Source organism: Typopeltis vanoorti, chromosome 1, assembly GCF_054136105.1.
Source record: "Typopeltis vanoorti isolate ZY-2024b chromosome 1, IOZ_Tvanoo_1.0, whole genome shotgun sequence".
Taxonomy (NCBI): domain Eukaryota; kingdom Metazoa; phylum Arthropoda; class Arachnida; order Uropygi; family Thelyphonidae; genus Typopeltis; species Typopeltis vanoorti.
In genome coordinates this window covers 180,416,304-180,432,508 of record NC_143549.1, presented here as the reverse complement: position 1 = coordinate 180,432,508, position 16,205 = coordinate 180,416,304, and the positions used below count along the sequence as shown (strand labels likewise).

Genomic DNA, 16,205 nt, shown 5'->3' with positions numbered 1-16,205 from the left:
GTGTTGACGCTAGTTTCTTGGCTAGGTGATAATTGGAACTGTCTGTACCTTTGACTATTGGCCAGAGTGATGTGTTTTGTTTGTGAATTTTTGGTAGAGCGTAAATTCTCAGGGAATGAGTCATGTGGAATTAATTTTTTAACAATAATCTTTGGGCTATGTGGTGACTGATTTAAGTAGCTTCTCTGTTTTCTTTTTTATTCAATTGGTAGGGTCATAGTAAACAAGTTTAAACCTTTGCTGAGTACCGTGAGTTCATCATTGTTCAGGGCATGGTTAGATTGGTTGACTATGTGACTGTTCGCTGAAGGCAGTTGGTGGCTCCTGTTGACCCTTGCTTCTTCTGGTTGGTTGTTCTTATCACTAGCTTGCGGTTGGCTGTTGATATCACTGGCTTGTGGTCGGCTGTTGTTGTTCACTTCAGAGGAATTCAAATATGTCCGTTGGTTTTTCGATTGTAATCAATCTTTAAGTTGAAAAAATTTGGATATGAGTTTTGCTTTCTTTGTTTCCTTGAATATGATTCACCAAGTTGTCCATAATCCTCTCAAGGATATTCCAAATATCTGGGTTCAAACAGCTTGAAAGTTCAGATTTTAAATTCCTGACCTGGTTTTTGAGCATAAGCTAAGTTCTTTTGAGCAGCCTGGATCTGTTCTCTGAGCAACGCTTTCTCCATGTGCTGGTATATTTGTAGTGCTTTCATCAAGGTAAATTTTCTTTTCAGCTTGAAGCAGTTTGGAATGATATTGCTGTCTCTACGACATTTTAAAAATGCCAGTTGGTTAATCAAAACAGAAACATGAATCTTCAACTTACCGTAGTGATTGCATCGCATGTGTGTCGAATCTCTATGAATTATCAGAATCCTTTCTTTTAGTGTTACAACATGATCAGCATTCATTTTATACAAATTATGGACTCTACAACCGTGTTATAAATAAATATTTTAATTTCCTTACGTTTCAACCTTCATATGAAGGTCATCATCTGGAGTATATACACACATATATATATATATACAGAGACAATGATTTGATCAATGGTTATTCTACTGGCCTGACCTCTAGTGAAAATAAAATTATAATAAATAAATGAAATAAAATGAAGTAACTATATTAAAGCTATATTCTATTTAAGACAACATCAGAGAAACATTCTTTTATATAGATAGTTTTGTTACAGTAAAAATGATGTCCTAATTTAACATGACAATTTAAATTAGATTTAGGATCTAATTTAAACTTGTTTATTAGATTTAGGATCCTGGATTACCAATGGTCCTATTTGTAATTAACTCTTAGGTAGAAAGGTTAAGTGGGTAGAATATGTGCCTTCCATATGCTTGAGATTTTTAGACCATCATTATTGTTAAGATTAGGGTGATTGATAAGAATCTCACAAAGGCCTCCTTAAGGAAAGGAAGGGTAAAAAGCTAATCGAGCAGTAACTGACAATTCCAAAAGATGCCACCTAAGTAGCTAATGTAAGATAAATAAAAAAAAGGTCATTAAATTTCCTAACTTATTGAAATAAATAATAATAATAATTTATGTGAGTTTCTTCTGGTATTATAATTTATCTAATTTTTTCTATCCTTGCAAACACATTCACCATATGCCTGTCTAGCTGAATCAGTATTTCTTCAGAGTTTCTCTCTGAAGAAAATTAGTCTTCATTATAGTCTTCGCTGTTGTTGTGAGAACTTTCTCAAACAGCATGCATATAACAAAAATATACAACAATTGAGTCTTCTAATTCCCTGTTTGCTCTTGTGTTCATGGATAGCTGTTGATGTGAATATTATTTCATTCAGCTGAATAACTTCTTAAAAGAAGAAACAGCTTTGAATTGAAAATAATAGGATGAAATTAGTGCTTTGCTTGAAAACAAAACTGTTTCTCATATCAATAGCTATCTATGAACCAATAGTGGGGTATGAACTGAATGATGTAACAGCCTCTTATTACAAGCAGGTTTGGAATAGCTTAGTTATGATGTTCCTATAATGATAGAATTAAAAGGGAAAAATCATTGTGTAGAATAGTGTGTCTAGATTATTTGAAGCTAGAGAGAGAAAAGCAAAAAGCTAAAAATTCATCTCTCATTATCAAAAATTAGTTAGGTCATTAATGTGAAGAATATTGTGTTTAATCAGATTTGACTTTGAACAAAGAAATCTGAATAATAAAACTTATTTTCACATCTTTAATCAAAATTTGCATAAATCACATAAAGACTAATTGTATTAGACCTAAACCTTTCACTTATTATATTCAATTTAGCTTAGCCTAAGAGAAATGTATTGGAGAAACTGTAAAAGATACCATGTATAGAACAATAATATTCAGATATTCTGATGATATGTGTCTAATTGGAGAAAATGCTGAAGACATAAGATTCAGAAAATTTGAAACTGCTGCTGAAGAACTTGGATTACAAATCAATAGGATTTCTACATATGTAGAAATAACATTGAAGAGGAAAAATGTCGATTATATGTTTTATTATTGATAACCATAATTTTAAAAATGCTATTTTTCAACTATCATGGAACATTAATTAAAGCAGTTGATAAAATTAGTACAGAAATATAAGCTGGACTTCATGAGTCCTTGGAGGTATCACATAATAATAACTATGCTTATTATTAATGCTTTGACTGGTTCCTTGGACAGAGGAGAAGGATGCACAGTGATATACTTGGATTTCGCAAAGGCTTTTGATAGAGTACCTCATGATAAGTTGACAGTCAAACTAGAACAGATGGGGTTGGATATTAGATTAGTGCATTGGATTGGAGACTGGCTATCTGATAGGTATCAACAAGTTGTGTATGGAGGAGCGATATCCAGGAAAAGGAAAGTCACTAGTGGAGTGCCTCAAGGGTCTGTTTTAGGGCCATTACTGTTTAATTTATATATTAATGATATTGGTGAAGATTTGAATGGAGATATTCAGTTGTTTGCAGATGATGCAAAGTTGGGATGAACCATGAAGAGTAGAGAAGATGTTTTGGCCTTACAAGAAGACTTGAATAAATTGAATAATTGGGCACAGAAATGAGGAAGTGAGTTCAATGTTGCAAAATGAAGGTTTTAAAATTTGGAAAACAAAGATGGGATGCAGAATTTATGCTTGGTGAGGATATATTGTTGGTGAAATTTAGGGGACACATAGCCAAAATTGTGAAGACAACAGAAAGGCTTCTGGGAATGATGCAGAGGACACTGACTTGTAGAAGTAGGGAGATTCTTGTTCCGTTAAGCCACACATGGACTATTGTGCCCAGATATGGTCACCTGGTTTTCAGAAGGATAAAAAGATGTTGGAGAGGGTCCAGAGGTGACTGACTAAGGTAGTTTCTGACCTCTAAAATGTCGAGTATGAGGAAAGATTGAGAAGATGTAATTTGCAGAGTCTGGTGGACAGGAGGAAGAGGGGAGATATGATAGAGCCCTACAAGTTGGTAAGGGGTTGTTATAGGATCAATGCTGGAGAAGTTCTACAGAAAATAGTAGGAGATCGGGGGAGAACCAGAGGTCATCCCTGGAAACTGTATAAAGAGGGTGTGAGTAGGGGAGTGAGAAGCAGGTTTTTTTGTGGAGAGTTGTTAAATGATTGGAATGCTTTGCCTGAGAGTGTGGTGTCTGCAAGGAGTTTGAGTGTGTTTAAGACACTGTATGATGAGGTGTGTGTGTGTGTGTGTGTGAGAGAGAGAGAGATAAAAGGACCTCCCAGATGAGTCTTTGACTCCATGAGGTCTTGGGTAATAATAATAATAATAATAGTGATTAAGAAGTATGTGTATGACCTTTTCACTGCTTAGTTTCTACTCTGAACAGCGAGTCTGCTTAGAGTAAAAACTCGTTAAGCAATAATATTCCATGTGCTAGTGAATTTTAGGCTCTGGTGTGAGGTGGACTAACAGGATGAAACATACAGTGATGTGTGGCTACATACCTGGCAATTCATTTGCTGGGGAATGCTGAGATTCATCATGAAATTACCTTGATTGGTAATAAACTATTCTATGTTATCTGACCATTGATTGGATATTAGAGAAACTCCTGATAAGAATGAAGGAGAATTTATTGAGCTGTTCTTGTGAGAACTTTCTCAAACAGCATGTAAAATAAAGAACTTGAGGTCAAAAAGTGTTAGTTTTGATCATTTGGTCATGAAAGTTGAAGGATTTATAGAAAGAGAGTGAAACTGGCAAGAGTGAGTGCCAGTTGGATGAAGAGAGTGAAGCAAGTGTTGGTAGAATAGACAGTATTGATGGTAGACTGGAAAATGTTAATGCTGAATGTGTGGCAGTGGAAATACAGGACAATGAAGTGCACTCAAATAAGGAAATAACACACTTGCATGTTATCCTTCGCATGACAAAACATGAAATCAAAAAATTGCAGAAATGTTTTGATTAGTTAGTAGGGCTGAGAAGAGAAACAAGCAGGAAGCCCAAGGTTAGTATCGAAATCACGTGAATCAATGAAAGAAACAAAGTGAGGAGAAAATTTTCTATGGAGATTCTATGATCAGAGGAGTACTTAATGAAAGTATAACAAAATCCTGATTCTGAAAGATAAGGTGAAAGAACTAATTCATCTTATCTTTCTTTTACCTTATTCATTAATGGTTAGTACTAATGACCTCAGAGGTGAGAAGTATTCTATGAATGAGGATGAGGAGTCATTGGACAAATCAAAAAAGGATTTGTCCAATAATGTCTCACTCCAAGAATGAGGAGTGAGAAGATGAAGATTGCAGGTGTCCTGCCATGCCATGAAAGTTGCAAACTAAAGAAGGTGGTGATAGCAAATGAATCAATATGCAAGTTGTGCAGAAAGAATAATGTAGGGTTTGTGGACCTGTGGTCTGAGTTTGACAGAAAGAAGGATTTGTATTATGCACTAGTCTACACTAGTGATTTTGCTGTGAACAAAGTGGTGAACAAAGCTCTCTCTCAGGTGTCTAGAGAGAGAGCTTTGTTCACCAAGAACGATAAGCACAAAGTCAGGAAAACTTAGACTGGTGCAAATGGATGGGTCTGAGTCACCCATGAGGCAAGTGAGTATGAGAATGACCAACAAATGTGCAATCTAGTCTTACAAGCAACAAGAGTATCGAATAGGGTAGTTGATTCAGGAAGTAAAGATGGATGGCAGCCTAAAGCAATATTACAGTTTTTTCTATATACTAATGCCAGAAGTATTAGGAATAAGGAGGAGGAGTTTTTGGCATTGGTTGGTGCAACCTTACCCCAAGTTATAGGCATTATTGAGGCTTGACTAACAGCATAATGATATAATGTGAAGGGTTTAGCATTTTCAGGGATTGGGGGTGGGGAGAGGAGATACTCTGCTGATGATAGCAGATGAATTGCAGCCAAAAAGAATGAGATACAGGTGGGAGGGGTGGCTGTTCTTTTCAAGCAGTTTGGTACGAGATTGAGATTAATAAATCAAAATATATGGTTGGTTGCTACTTGGGGGGGGGGGGGTCCAGAGATTATCAGGAAGACATCAGCAAATTAGTATGAGTTCAGGTCGAATAATTATTATGGGCAACTTCAATTATTGGGATATATAGATTGGAAGGAGGAAAGATCATTTGGCAGGAAGGAAATGGAAAATTTGTATCTACTAAGAAATAATTACTTGAGGCAGCATGTGATGGAGGTAAGCAGTAGGGAGAATCCAGAAGTGAGTGACCAAGATGGTCTGTTGAATGCTCCTTATTGAGAGTTTGTGGGTTGCAGAAATTAGTTAATATAGCAAAAAAAAGAAGGGTATGATAGGAACATTTAAGTTACTTAAAGGGTTTTATAGGATTAATGCAGAAATGTTTCAGCACTTGGCTATGGGGGGGGGGGGGGTAGAACAAGATGTCAACCTTGGAAGGAGTAAGAGTGTACTTAGTAGGAGTGTGAGGACTAGATTTTTCATTTGGAAAGGTGAATGAATGGAGTGGTGCCAGTTGTGAGTGCTTTTGTCTGTTAATGGGTTCTAGGAGGGAGTATGATAGATATCGTGTGGATAGTCTGGGTCTCCAATGAAGTCTTCAGACTGCGTGTAGGTGCCCATACAATAACAATAATGATATACCAACTGAGATACAGAGGCTCAGCAAACTATGTGGATGGTTCAATTAAGAAAAGGGTACATGCTAAACTGCTAAAGCAGGAAATTATGTCCAACTCAGGAGAATGTAATATTTGATTCAATAGTATCAGTTACTTAATGGGAAACTTTAAAAAGATGCTTAAATCATATAGTATTTGAATATGTCCCTAGAGTTCGATAAATAAATATGGTTGGAGTGAAATACATGTTTAACTTAGTTAAACAAGAGATCCATAAGAAGGAAATCATGTTGAAGGGATATCAAGGGATAGAAAAGTTATGAATATTGTATGGAAAGCTAAATCACAGTACGAAAAGAAATTCGCTTTGCAAACTAAAGGCAACCCTAAAGATTTTTATCACTGTGTTTCGAGTAAAAGAAAGAATGTATGCAGATGGTACTCCTGTCTCAGAATCAGATGCAATTGTTCACATAATGAGTGCTAAATCAACCCAGTGTACGTAATATGCAACACGGTGCTGCCACTACTTTAGATGAAAGGACAGAGAAGCATGAGAAGGAGGTTATAGAGTTATTGCATATAACCTGGATAAGAATATGGACAGATCATATCATCATGTATGCTAAAGGAGTGTTCAGCTGAACTGGTTAGGCCATCATGTTGGAGGTTTATTGGAATATTTTACTAGGAAAGGATTAAAAACTAATTTTAATGCTTTCAATATTTCGTGTCATTCACTGAGCCATCTTCAGGATTACAAATAACTCTTGTAACACACACAAGGACACAAAGACAACACAATACTAAACATGAGAGTCAACATGTGGTTGACTCTCATGTCCTGTCTAGGTGGTGCACGATATATATGCACCTAGGATGTAAAGTGGGATCTCTTTTAATTATTGTTTCCCAAATTTTGGGAAGTTTTATGCATCCATGTTTATTTGAATTCAGTTGATTTCCATGTTCCACCGTAGATTCTAAAAACAGTCTTTCCTTCTTGAATTTACTATGGTGGAGCATGTTGGTCTCTTCCAGGAGATCCTGTGGGTTATATCTAATACATGGTCTGCAAGGCCAGATTGGCCATAGTCATGATTGCAGATGCATGATTTGCGTTCTTCTAAATGAATGGTCACTAATCTACCTGTCTGTCCGAAGTGAGCCAGCTTGCAGGAATAAGGTACTTCATATACTCCAGGCACTGAGAGAGGAGCGAGCTGAATTTTAATCCTTTCCTAGTGCTGTAAAATATTCCATTAAACTTCCAATATGATGTCCTCCCATCACTTAAGCCTTAACACATGGAACTAGATAGACCCTTGACATTATTATTATTATTATTCAGGCCTCCATGGAATCCAAAGACTCATCGTGGGAGGTCCTTCCTAAGAAACACAAAGTCTATCAAGACTCATTGAGGGGAGGTCCCCCCTAAGAAACACAAAGTTATCATACCACTCCTTGAACTCATTGACCGTTCTCTCTCTCACCACTCCATCAGGCAATGCATTCCATGGTTCAACCACCCACCATGCAAAGAAACCACTCCTCACCCTCTTGCTCACGGTTTCCTTTCGTAACTTCCAGGAATGGCCTCTTGTCATCACTCGTTCCCACTGTTCACCCAAGTGAAAGAACTCCTCAGTGTCAACCCTGTAACCACCTCTCAACAGTTTAAATGTCTCAATCATATCACCTCTCCTTCTATCCACCAAATTCTGCAGTTCACATTCCCTCAGCCGATCCTCATAACTATCATTGTACAGTCCTGAAACCATCTTTGTTATCTGCCTTTGTACCCTTTCCACAGTTAATTTATCCCCTTCAAATCCTGGGGACCAAATCTGAGAACAATAGCCCAAGTGTGGTCTGATCAGGATCTTATTCAACAGAATGATAACTGTTTTATCTCTGCAGGTCAGTGTCCTTCTCATTATTGCAGCAATCCCCTGTGTTACCTTCACCACCTTTGCAATATGTCCCCTAAATTTCAGGTTTCTATCAATCATCAACCCCAGATCTCTTGTCTCCCCTACTTCCTCCAGTATAACTGTTTGCATACTTTAAGTCTCATCTCTAAACAGATTCCACATAAATGGAAAGAATATGTGATAGTCCTTCTATACAAAGGTGATACAAAAACTACTAATCTATCAGTATTTCTGGAGTGGCAGTGAAGATTTTAGTGAAGTTGGTAAGAACTTACATAAGGAATGGATTGATAGACAAGCAATACTTTACAAGGAACAGCATAGGTTTACTAAAGAGAAGTTTTATCAAAGCAATTTGCTTATGTTTTATAACAATGTTACAGCTGAGTTGGATAGAGGGAATGGATGTGCTATGATACTGTTGCTGAGGCATTTAATAGGATACCACATGAAAGGCTATTGGATAAATTCGAGGATATGAGATTAGGATATAGTAGAATGTTGATTATCTGAATTAATTGGGGCAAAGGTTGGTTTGGCTAATCAAATAGTTCAAATAATCAAACACACATGAGAATAACATTTTATATAAAACAAACTAGAACTAGGCTTGAAATGAAATTATTGTATGTAAAGTTATTACTACTGCATTTCGATATATGAAGTATTATAAAATATAATTGATTTAGGAAATGGTTTGTAAATAATAATCAAAACCTTTTGAAGAAACAAGGTATATTATATTTATTTTGAACTTAACTAATTGTTTTACCTGTTTTCAGCTATAAATCACACTTTTTTTTACATAAGTAGAAATAAACAAACACACGTAATTGTATGCAAAGAAGAGTATAATGAATCTTGGGAAGGTTTATTTTAAAATATGCAATCTTGTATTTTTCTTTAAACCATGCAAGTTATGGATTTTTGTTGTGAGGTCTCTTATCCTCTTTAATAGTGGCATCTCTGTTGAAATGCATTCAGACTCCTGCTCATACCATGCCATTGTACGAGCAGGAGTCTGAATTGAACAAAGGAAGCAGAGAGTAGGCCCACTCACTCAAAGGTGAGTGGGCCTACTCTCTGCTTCCTTTGTTCCACTTCCAAGGTGATGATCAGAATTACCTTGGTTAAAATATGGCATCCAGGATTATCAGCATCATTGTTTCACCAACTCTGCATCATCTTTCTCCTGCTTGGAGAACCTGGGAATCCTTTAAAATAAATTTTCAATCTCACCTACATCTTCATTCAAATCATGCACATTACTCTCTCTTAAACAGCACCCTCAGAGTTTATGCCATGCCATGCCTTTTTCAGATATCCCTCTGACAACTTAATCCAGGAATCTGCTAGCATATGTAGTAACGATCCTTAATTTTGAGCTTCTTTAGAAACCTAACCATTCTCTCTTCATCTCCCTGTGTTAGGAACAAGCAATGCAGGACTTGTTTTTTTGTACATCATTTTTTAGTTTCTCTATAATACCTTGATCTGCTGGCTGCAGCAGAGCTGCAACATTTGGTGGTAAAAATCTGACAGTGAAGTTCTTATCAGTTGAATTCAGTTTTGCAAGAAGCGGGTGGGATGGTGCGTTATCGATATTATTATTAAGAGAGACCTCCAAGGAGTCAGGGGCTAATCGAGGCCACATACTAACCGCACCAGCTATCATAATTATTCTTGAATTCATTCACACTGCTTGCACACATGCCCAATGATAATCCATTCCAATCACGCACCAACCTATGAGAGAAAAATCTAGTCCTCACCCCCTTCTTAGTGGCATTCACTCTCAGCTTCTGAGGATTCCCTCTTGTTCTTTCCCCACCATGTATAAAATGAAAAATTTCACCAACTGAAATCCTGTATGAACCTTTCAGAAAGTTGTAAGTCTCAATCATATCACCTCTCTTTCTCTTGTTTGCTAATGTCTGAAGCCTTCAAATTCTCAATCTGTCTTCATAATCAGTACTTCACAATCCTGATATCATTTTTTGCACTCTCTCTCTCTCTCTCTCAGCACTCCACTGTATCAGAATCATAACAGAAACTAGACCTGTGCACAATAGTCCAAGTGAGTCCTTATCAAGGCCTTGTAAAGAGGCAGAATGACATCCTTATCTTTATATGAGAAAGTTCATTTCAGCATTGCAATTATCTTTTGAGTTGTATTTGCAATCTTTGCTACATGGTCCTTGAACTTCAACTTCCTATCTACTAACACTCCAAGATCCCTAGCCTGATCAGTTTCTTTTAGCATAATCGCACTGATATAATACAACCTTAGATATCTAATCATGCCAAAGTGCATGACTTTACATTTACTGACATTGAACTGACATCCATTTTCCCATGCCCACAATTCCAGCTGATTCAAATCACTCTGTAAGTACCTACCTATCTCTGCATCATCATCAGCAAATAGCTGTATGTTGTCTGTCAAATCCATTCTGTCATTAATGTACAGGTTGAATAACATTGGACCAAGGACTGATTCTCATTGTACTCCACTGGTTGACATAAATCTTGCAGACTCATATTCCTCGTTATAGAATGTGAGCAAGTTGCTAAAACATGACCTTTCCTTAATAAACTCATGCAAAGTAGACCCATTTCTGAATGCAAGCCCTAACCAATTTTTCCAAAATCTTCAAAACCACTTCTGAGATACTGATTGGTTGATAGTTGGATACATCAGCCTTTGCACCACCCTTGTGCAATGGGATTACCATACATTCTTTCCATTCTTGCAAAATCTTCCCTGTTCTGAGACTCAAATTATATAGCATTGTCAAAGGAATAACAAGTTCAGCTGAGCACTCTTTTAGCACCTCTACTTATATCCCATCAATCCCTGTTGTTGAATTCTTATTCGGTTCGTGCACCTAATACCTCCTCGTTATACATCTGAGTTTCTTCATCCAGTGAAGGGGTAGCAGTGAACTGAATGTTGCTTATACTAGGTTGATAGCTTTTAGCAAAATGAGCACTCATTAGTTGAACAACCTCATATTCTTGACTTTGCTGCTCTTCTTAGCATTATGTTTCTTGTGCATTTTTGCAGCCATTTTAAACTGTATTTAGTATTGCAATTTCTTAATAAAAATATGTTATAAAACATTAAATACACTAAAAACAAGAAAATCTATATGCTACGAAATACTAATTTTTGAAGGGAAAAATACAATAAAACAGATAAAAATCACCAATTTTACATGAGCTCTAAATTCACTGACACATTAGGAAAATAATTCACATTATTTTCCTAAACACTTTTTAATATATAGTTTGTTTAGTTAAATAATTAGTCAATATCTTATTTATAATGGATTAGAAGCCATTAGAGGAAAGGTCAGTCCAAATGTAATGAAATGTTCATTGGAGCAAATGAACTTGATGATGATGAAATTGAACATCATCAAAACCCTTATCCATTTTAACCATGTTGTTTGCTCCAGTGAAGATGCTGGCATATGAACATGATTTGTAATGGCAATGATATATCTAGTATTAATAACATACTGGATAATCATCTGCCAACACCTTCTGCAGAGAATAAAAGTCAGATAAGCATTCCTTACATTCGAGGTGTTGATGACAAAATTACTCATGTCCTCTGAAAATTTAACTTTTCTACTTCATTCTCACCAGTTTGAAACTCTTTTTCCTTACACCAAGTAAAGATGCACCCCTGCTGTCTTCCTTTTGTATAAAAAATCCTTGTTCTTTTGATCAAAACTATTATGATCAAATTGTTTGATATGCCAAGTATAGACACAAAGAACATATGGATTATAATTTTTCGCAACTTGAAATGATCACGATAACTTCTGCCTATTGTATCAAACTGTAAGAAATTACACTTCTTCATTTCCTTTAAATTTTTCAAAAAATCCTGTCAAAGACTGTTACTCTAGAGAAGTATTGGCTGGTAATAATTTATTGCTTTTTTTTTAGTTAAAATTAAGTTTGAAGTAATTTTGTTTATTACTTGTTTTATGATTTACCATAATGATGATATAAGTTTAAAATATATACTGTGATGGCTAATTAATTTTGTAAGCTTCAACTTAGTTAAAAAGCTTACTGCTGATAACATTTACATTATTTCGAGAGAGAGAGAGAGAGATGTATTGATGCCATACATGAGAGCTCAAAGAACCTATAAACACATCAGTGCCAGCTGTGGGATACAGGTAAGGATTGAGAGAAAGAAGTTTATTGAAATTTTTCTTGAAGAATTGCAGGGGTTATAGTGGTTTGGGAAAACTTCATGAGGAAAGCTGTTCCAGAAGAGACAAAGGTAGATAGGATAAAAGAAAAAGAGGAGAAGACGGTTCAATGTATTTTCTGTTCCATTGAAAATGGAATCTGGGAAGTTTCTGCTCTTGTATTAACAGGTACATCAGAAAGTTGAGAAGTGATGGTTGCCAGACTGGATCAGTAACCATGGAAGTACCTGAAAAACAAACAATGCTGTGAAGCATTGCATCTGTGAGATAAAATTTGAAGTGAGTCTGTACATGAGAGATCATCTTTGAGATTAATTGCCCTTCTCGGGACAGCATCAAGAATTTTTAGGACAGCTTTAGACACCATCCCAAACATTTGAGCAGTATTCTAAGATGAGCAGATTTGGAATTTATATATAGTTCATAACTTGGTGAGTGAAAAATACATCTTGAAGAAGAAACTTCCTAGATTTTTAGATGCTGAGGAAGTGGTTAATATAATGTGTATAATTTATTCCCAGGGAGACTGGAGATAAATGTTAGTCCAAGCAAAACTGTCTGGTCCTGATGATTTGAGTGTTACTGAAGGTAAGGGCAAATGAGCTGAGATTCCCTTTGCAAAAAAAAAAAAAAATGCAAGACTTCATTTTGGTGGCATTGAAGGAAACAATATTGCTCTCACTGTATTGGAGGATGGTTTGGTTTCAACCAGTGCCTAAAACAACGTTTAAGGCACTGGTTGAAAATTATCTTGGAATGCCAGCAATGCATGATTTGTCAAGTGAGTAAGATGAATGAAGAGTACTATCATCAGCAAAGATGTGAATAGGATTGAAGTTGAAAGTTTATTTTTCACTTGGTTAGAGTATAATAAATTTAGTTTAATCTTTTATCCAAGTGTGAGCAAACAATGTTTGCACCTGAAAGTATCTTCAGGACTGGGGTAAAGTGGTACAACACCAGGGCACTCCTCGCAAAGGTGGAGCAAGCTACCAACACTCCTATCTCAGTATCTCCCATAATGCAAAACACATCTCCTTGCAGATATGTCTAATGTTATGCATTAAGGGAAGGGCCACTACCCAGACTAGTTTCGACCTTATTGAGGTCTCTTCAGTGGGAGCCAGGCCCAAGTGGAGATACCAGGCAGAAGCATTAGCAGGTCATCTCTACCTATAAGAGTTGCCAAATGGTGTGCCACCCTTTTCTAATAAATTACTCTGGATTTAGAGAAAGATGTTGAAAGTTTATTTTTCACTTGGTTACAGTATAATAAATTTAGTTTAATCCTTTATCCAAGTGTGAGCAAACAAAATTTATTATACTCTAACCAAGAGTATAATAAATACTCTAACATTATACTCTAATCTAAATTTATTATACTCTAACCAAGTGAAAAATAAACTTTCAGCATCTTTCTCTAAATCCAGAGTAATTTATTAAAAAAGAGTGGTACACCATTTGGCAACTCCTATAGGTAGAGATGACCTGCTAATGCTTCTGCCTGGTATCTCCACTTGGGCCTGGCTCCCACTGAAGAGACCTCAATAAAGGTCGAAACTAGTCTGGGTTGTGGCCCTTCCCTTAATGCATAACATTAGACATATCCGCAAGGAGATGTGTTTTGCATTATGGGAGATACTGAGATAGGAGTGTTGGTAGCTTGCTCCACCTTTGCAACGATTTGCCCTGGTGTTGTACCACCTTACCCCAGTCCTGAAGATACTTTCAGGTGCGAACTTTGTTTGCTCACACTTGGATAAAGGATTAAACTAAATTTATTATGTGAATAGGATTATTTGCAATTGAGAAGAACAGAAAGAGAATAGGTGATAGAGTAGAGCATTGAGGCACTCCTGCATTGGTGGTGAATCTTGAAGAGCGCAAACTATCCACCATGACATGTAGTGAACAATCAGAGAGAAAGCTGGCTACCCAATTACAGAGGGTGACAAGTCGACCAAAGGATGACAATTTGCTTAGCATGTTGCAATGTAATTTAAAGCTCTGAAAATGTCAAGAGCAAGCAAATGAGGTTAGGAAAATGGGATGATAGTTTGACTTGTATTTCCTTTCTTTGGGATGCTTGGAATATAGGCTTATTTCCATAGTGTATGGTGGATACTAGATATTATAAAAGATTGTAAAGATGATATCGAATAGCTGTTAATTCTGGATATCGTTTTAGGCAGGGTAGGTGCTATCACAGTCTAAACACTTTTTAGTATTCAAGCTGTTAAGGATTATTCTTATTCCTTTCTGTTGAACGACCAGAAGTGATCCAGTGAAGTGTTTGTGGTATAGTGTGAAGTGATTCACTTTGGTAATCATACATGAGTTGAAGGAGAAGAATGCTGCTAAGAAGCTCAGTAAATTATGGGGGGTGGGGTAGAAGTTGAGTTGTATTTGAAATTATGGTTGGTCAGTGAAATTATAGAAGGGAAGCTAGTTTGAGTTATGAACATTAAATTTCCTTAGATGATAACCTAAATGTTTGGACTGTAGAAATTCATATCTGGTGTAAGGAAAGCTATACAGAATGTTTTTTTTTTTTTTCACTTAGTTATAAATTTAATTAAAAATGTCAAGACATTAAATTCTGGTTTAATCCTTTATCCAAGCGAAAGCAAACAAACTGTGCATGAACACCCATAATAAAGCTTAACAGTATAACTAACACCAAGAGGGAAAAAAATATATTTATTAAACTCACTAATATTTTGCTGGTTTTCTACCCAACATCATCAGAACACAACAATAACTGTGACAGTCATGCAGCACTAAATCAAGTAATTGTAGAAACAATTTAAATTGTAACTGACACCTGATGTCCTTACATAGTGCCCTCTATGGGTCAGATAACTACCAAGTTAATTCAAAGAAGTCTGACTATTAGGTCTTAAAATGATAGTCTCCCAGATCTTTGGCAAATTAATGCAACCTTACTTGAGGTTGGGAGAGTGCTTCTAGCTGATGCTGATTCTAAGAATAGCCTCTGACCTGTAAGGACTTTATGTAATGAAGAAGTTTTTCTCCATCTGATCCTATGTGAAGGAGTATCCAGAGTATGATCTGCCAATCCTGACTTGCCATACAGATGTAACTTTTATATTTTTCAAGGCATATGCTAACTGATCTACCAGTCTATCCAAAGTATACTAGCTTGCAGGCACAAGTTAGTCATCCCCCCCCCCCCACCACCACCACACACACCCAACACACAGGATCACACCAAAACCATTCCATATGTTAAGGGTATATCAAATAAAAAAATAGTCAAAGTTCTTTGCAAATATTATCTCCATACCACTTTCAAACCTTTCATTCAATGTGCTACTTTTCTATGTTCTCCTAAAGATCGATTACATCCTCTTGAACATGTGAGAGTTTATAAAGTTCCTTGTGCCTGCAAGTTAATTTACTTTGGACAGCTTCATCAATCAAACTAAATAAGAATGATGGTCTCAAAATGTTCCGCTTTTGGGAGATCTTCTTCTTCCTCTGCAGCTTCTCCCACTTAAGTGGGGTAACTGTTTGTAATGAGTCTCCTCCACACCTTCCTGTCTTGGGCTGTCACCACATCCAAGTTCTTCATCTTCAAGTCCTCTTCTACCAGCTCCCTCCATCTCTTCTTTGGCCGCCCACGCTTCCGCATTCCTTGCACATCCATCTGCATGACCCTACTTCCCACATATTCGTCCTCCCTCCTCATCACATGACCAAACCATCTCAACCTTGCCTCCTGTATTTTCGCTACTAAGTTCGTAACTTTCACTGTTCCCCATGACATAGTCATTTCTCAGACGATCCTTTCTGGTCACACCACACATCCACCTAAGCATTCTTATCTCTGCTACTTTCACCCTGCTAATGTTATTTTTCCTCAGGGCCACAGTTTCTATAGCATATGTCATAGCTGGCCTTACTACTGTCCTATAAATTTTG

At 36.6% G+C, this 16,205-nt stretch overlaps 1 protein-coding gene across 1 annotated transcript in view; it reads left to right on the top strand.

Annotated features, from left to right (window-relative positions):
• The window catches only part of Megf8 (multiple EGF like domains 8), a 752,012-nt gene that overhangs the window by 605,349 nt on the left and 130,458 nt on the right, over window positions 1–16,205 (top strand). The gene's annotated exons all lie outside the window — the stretch shown is intronic.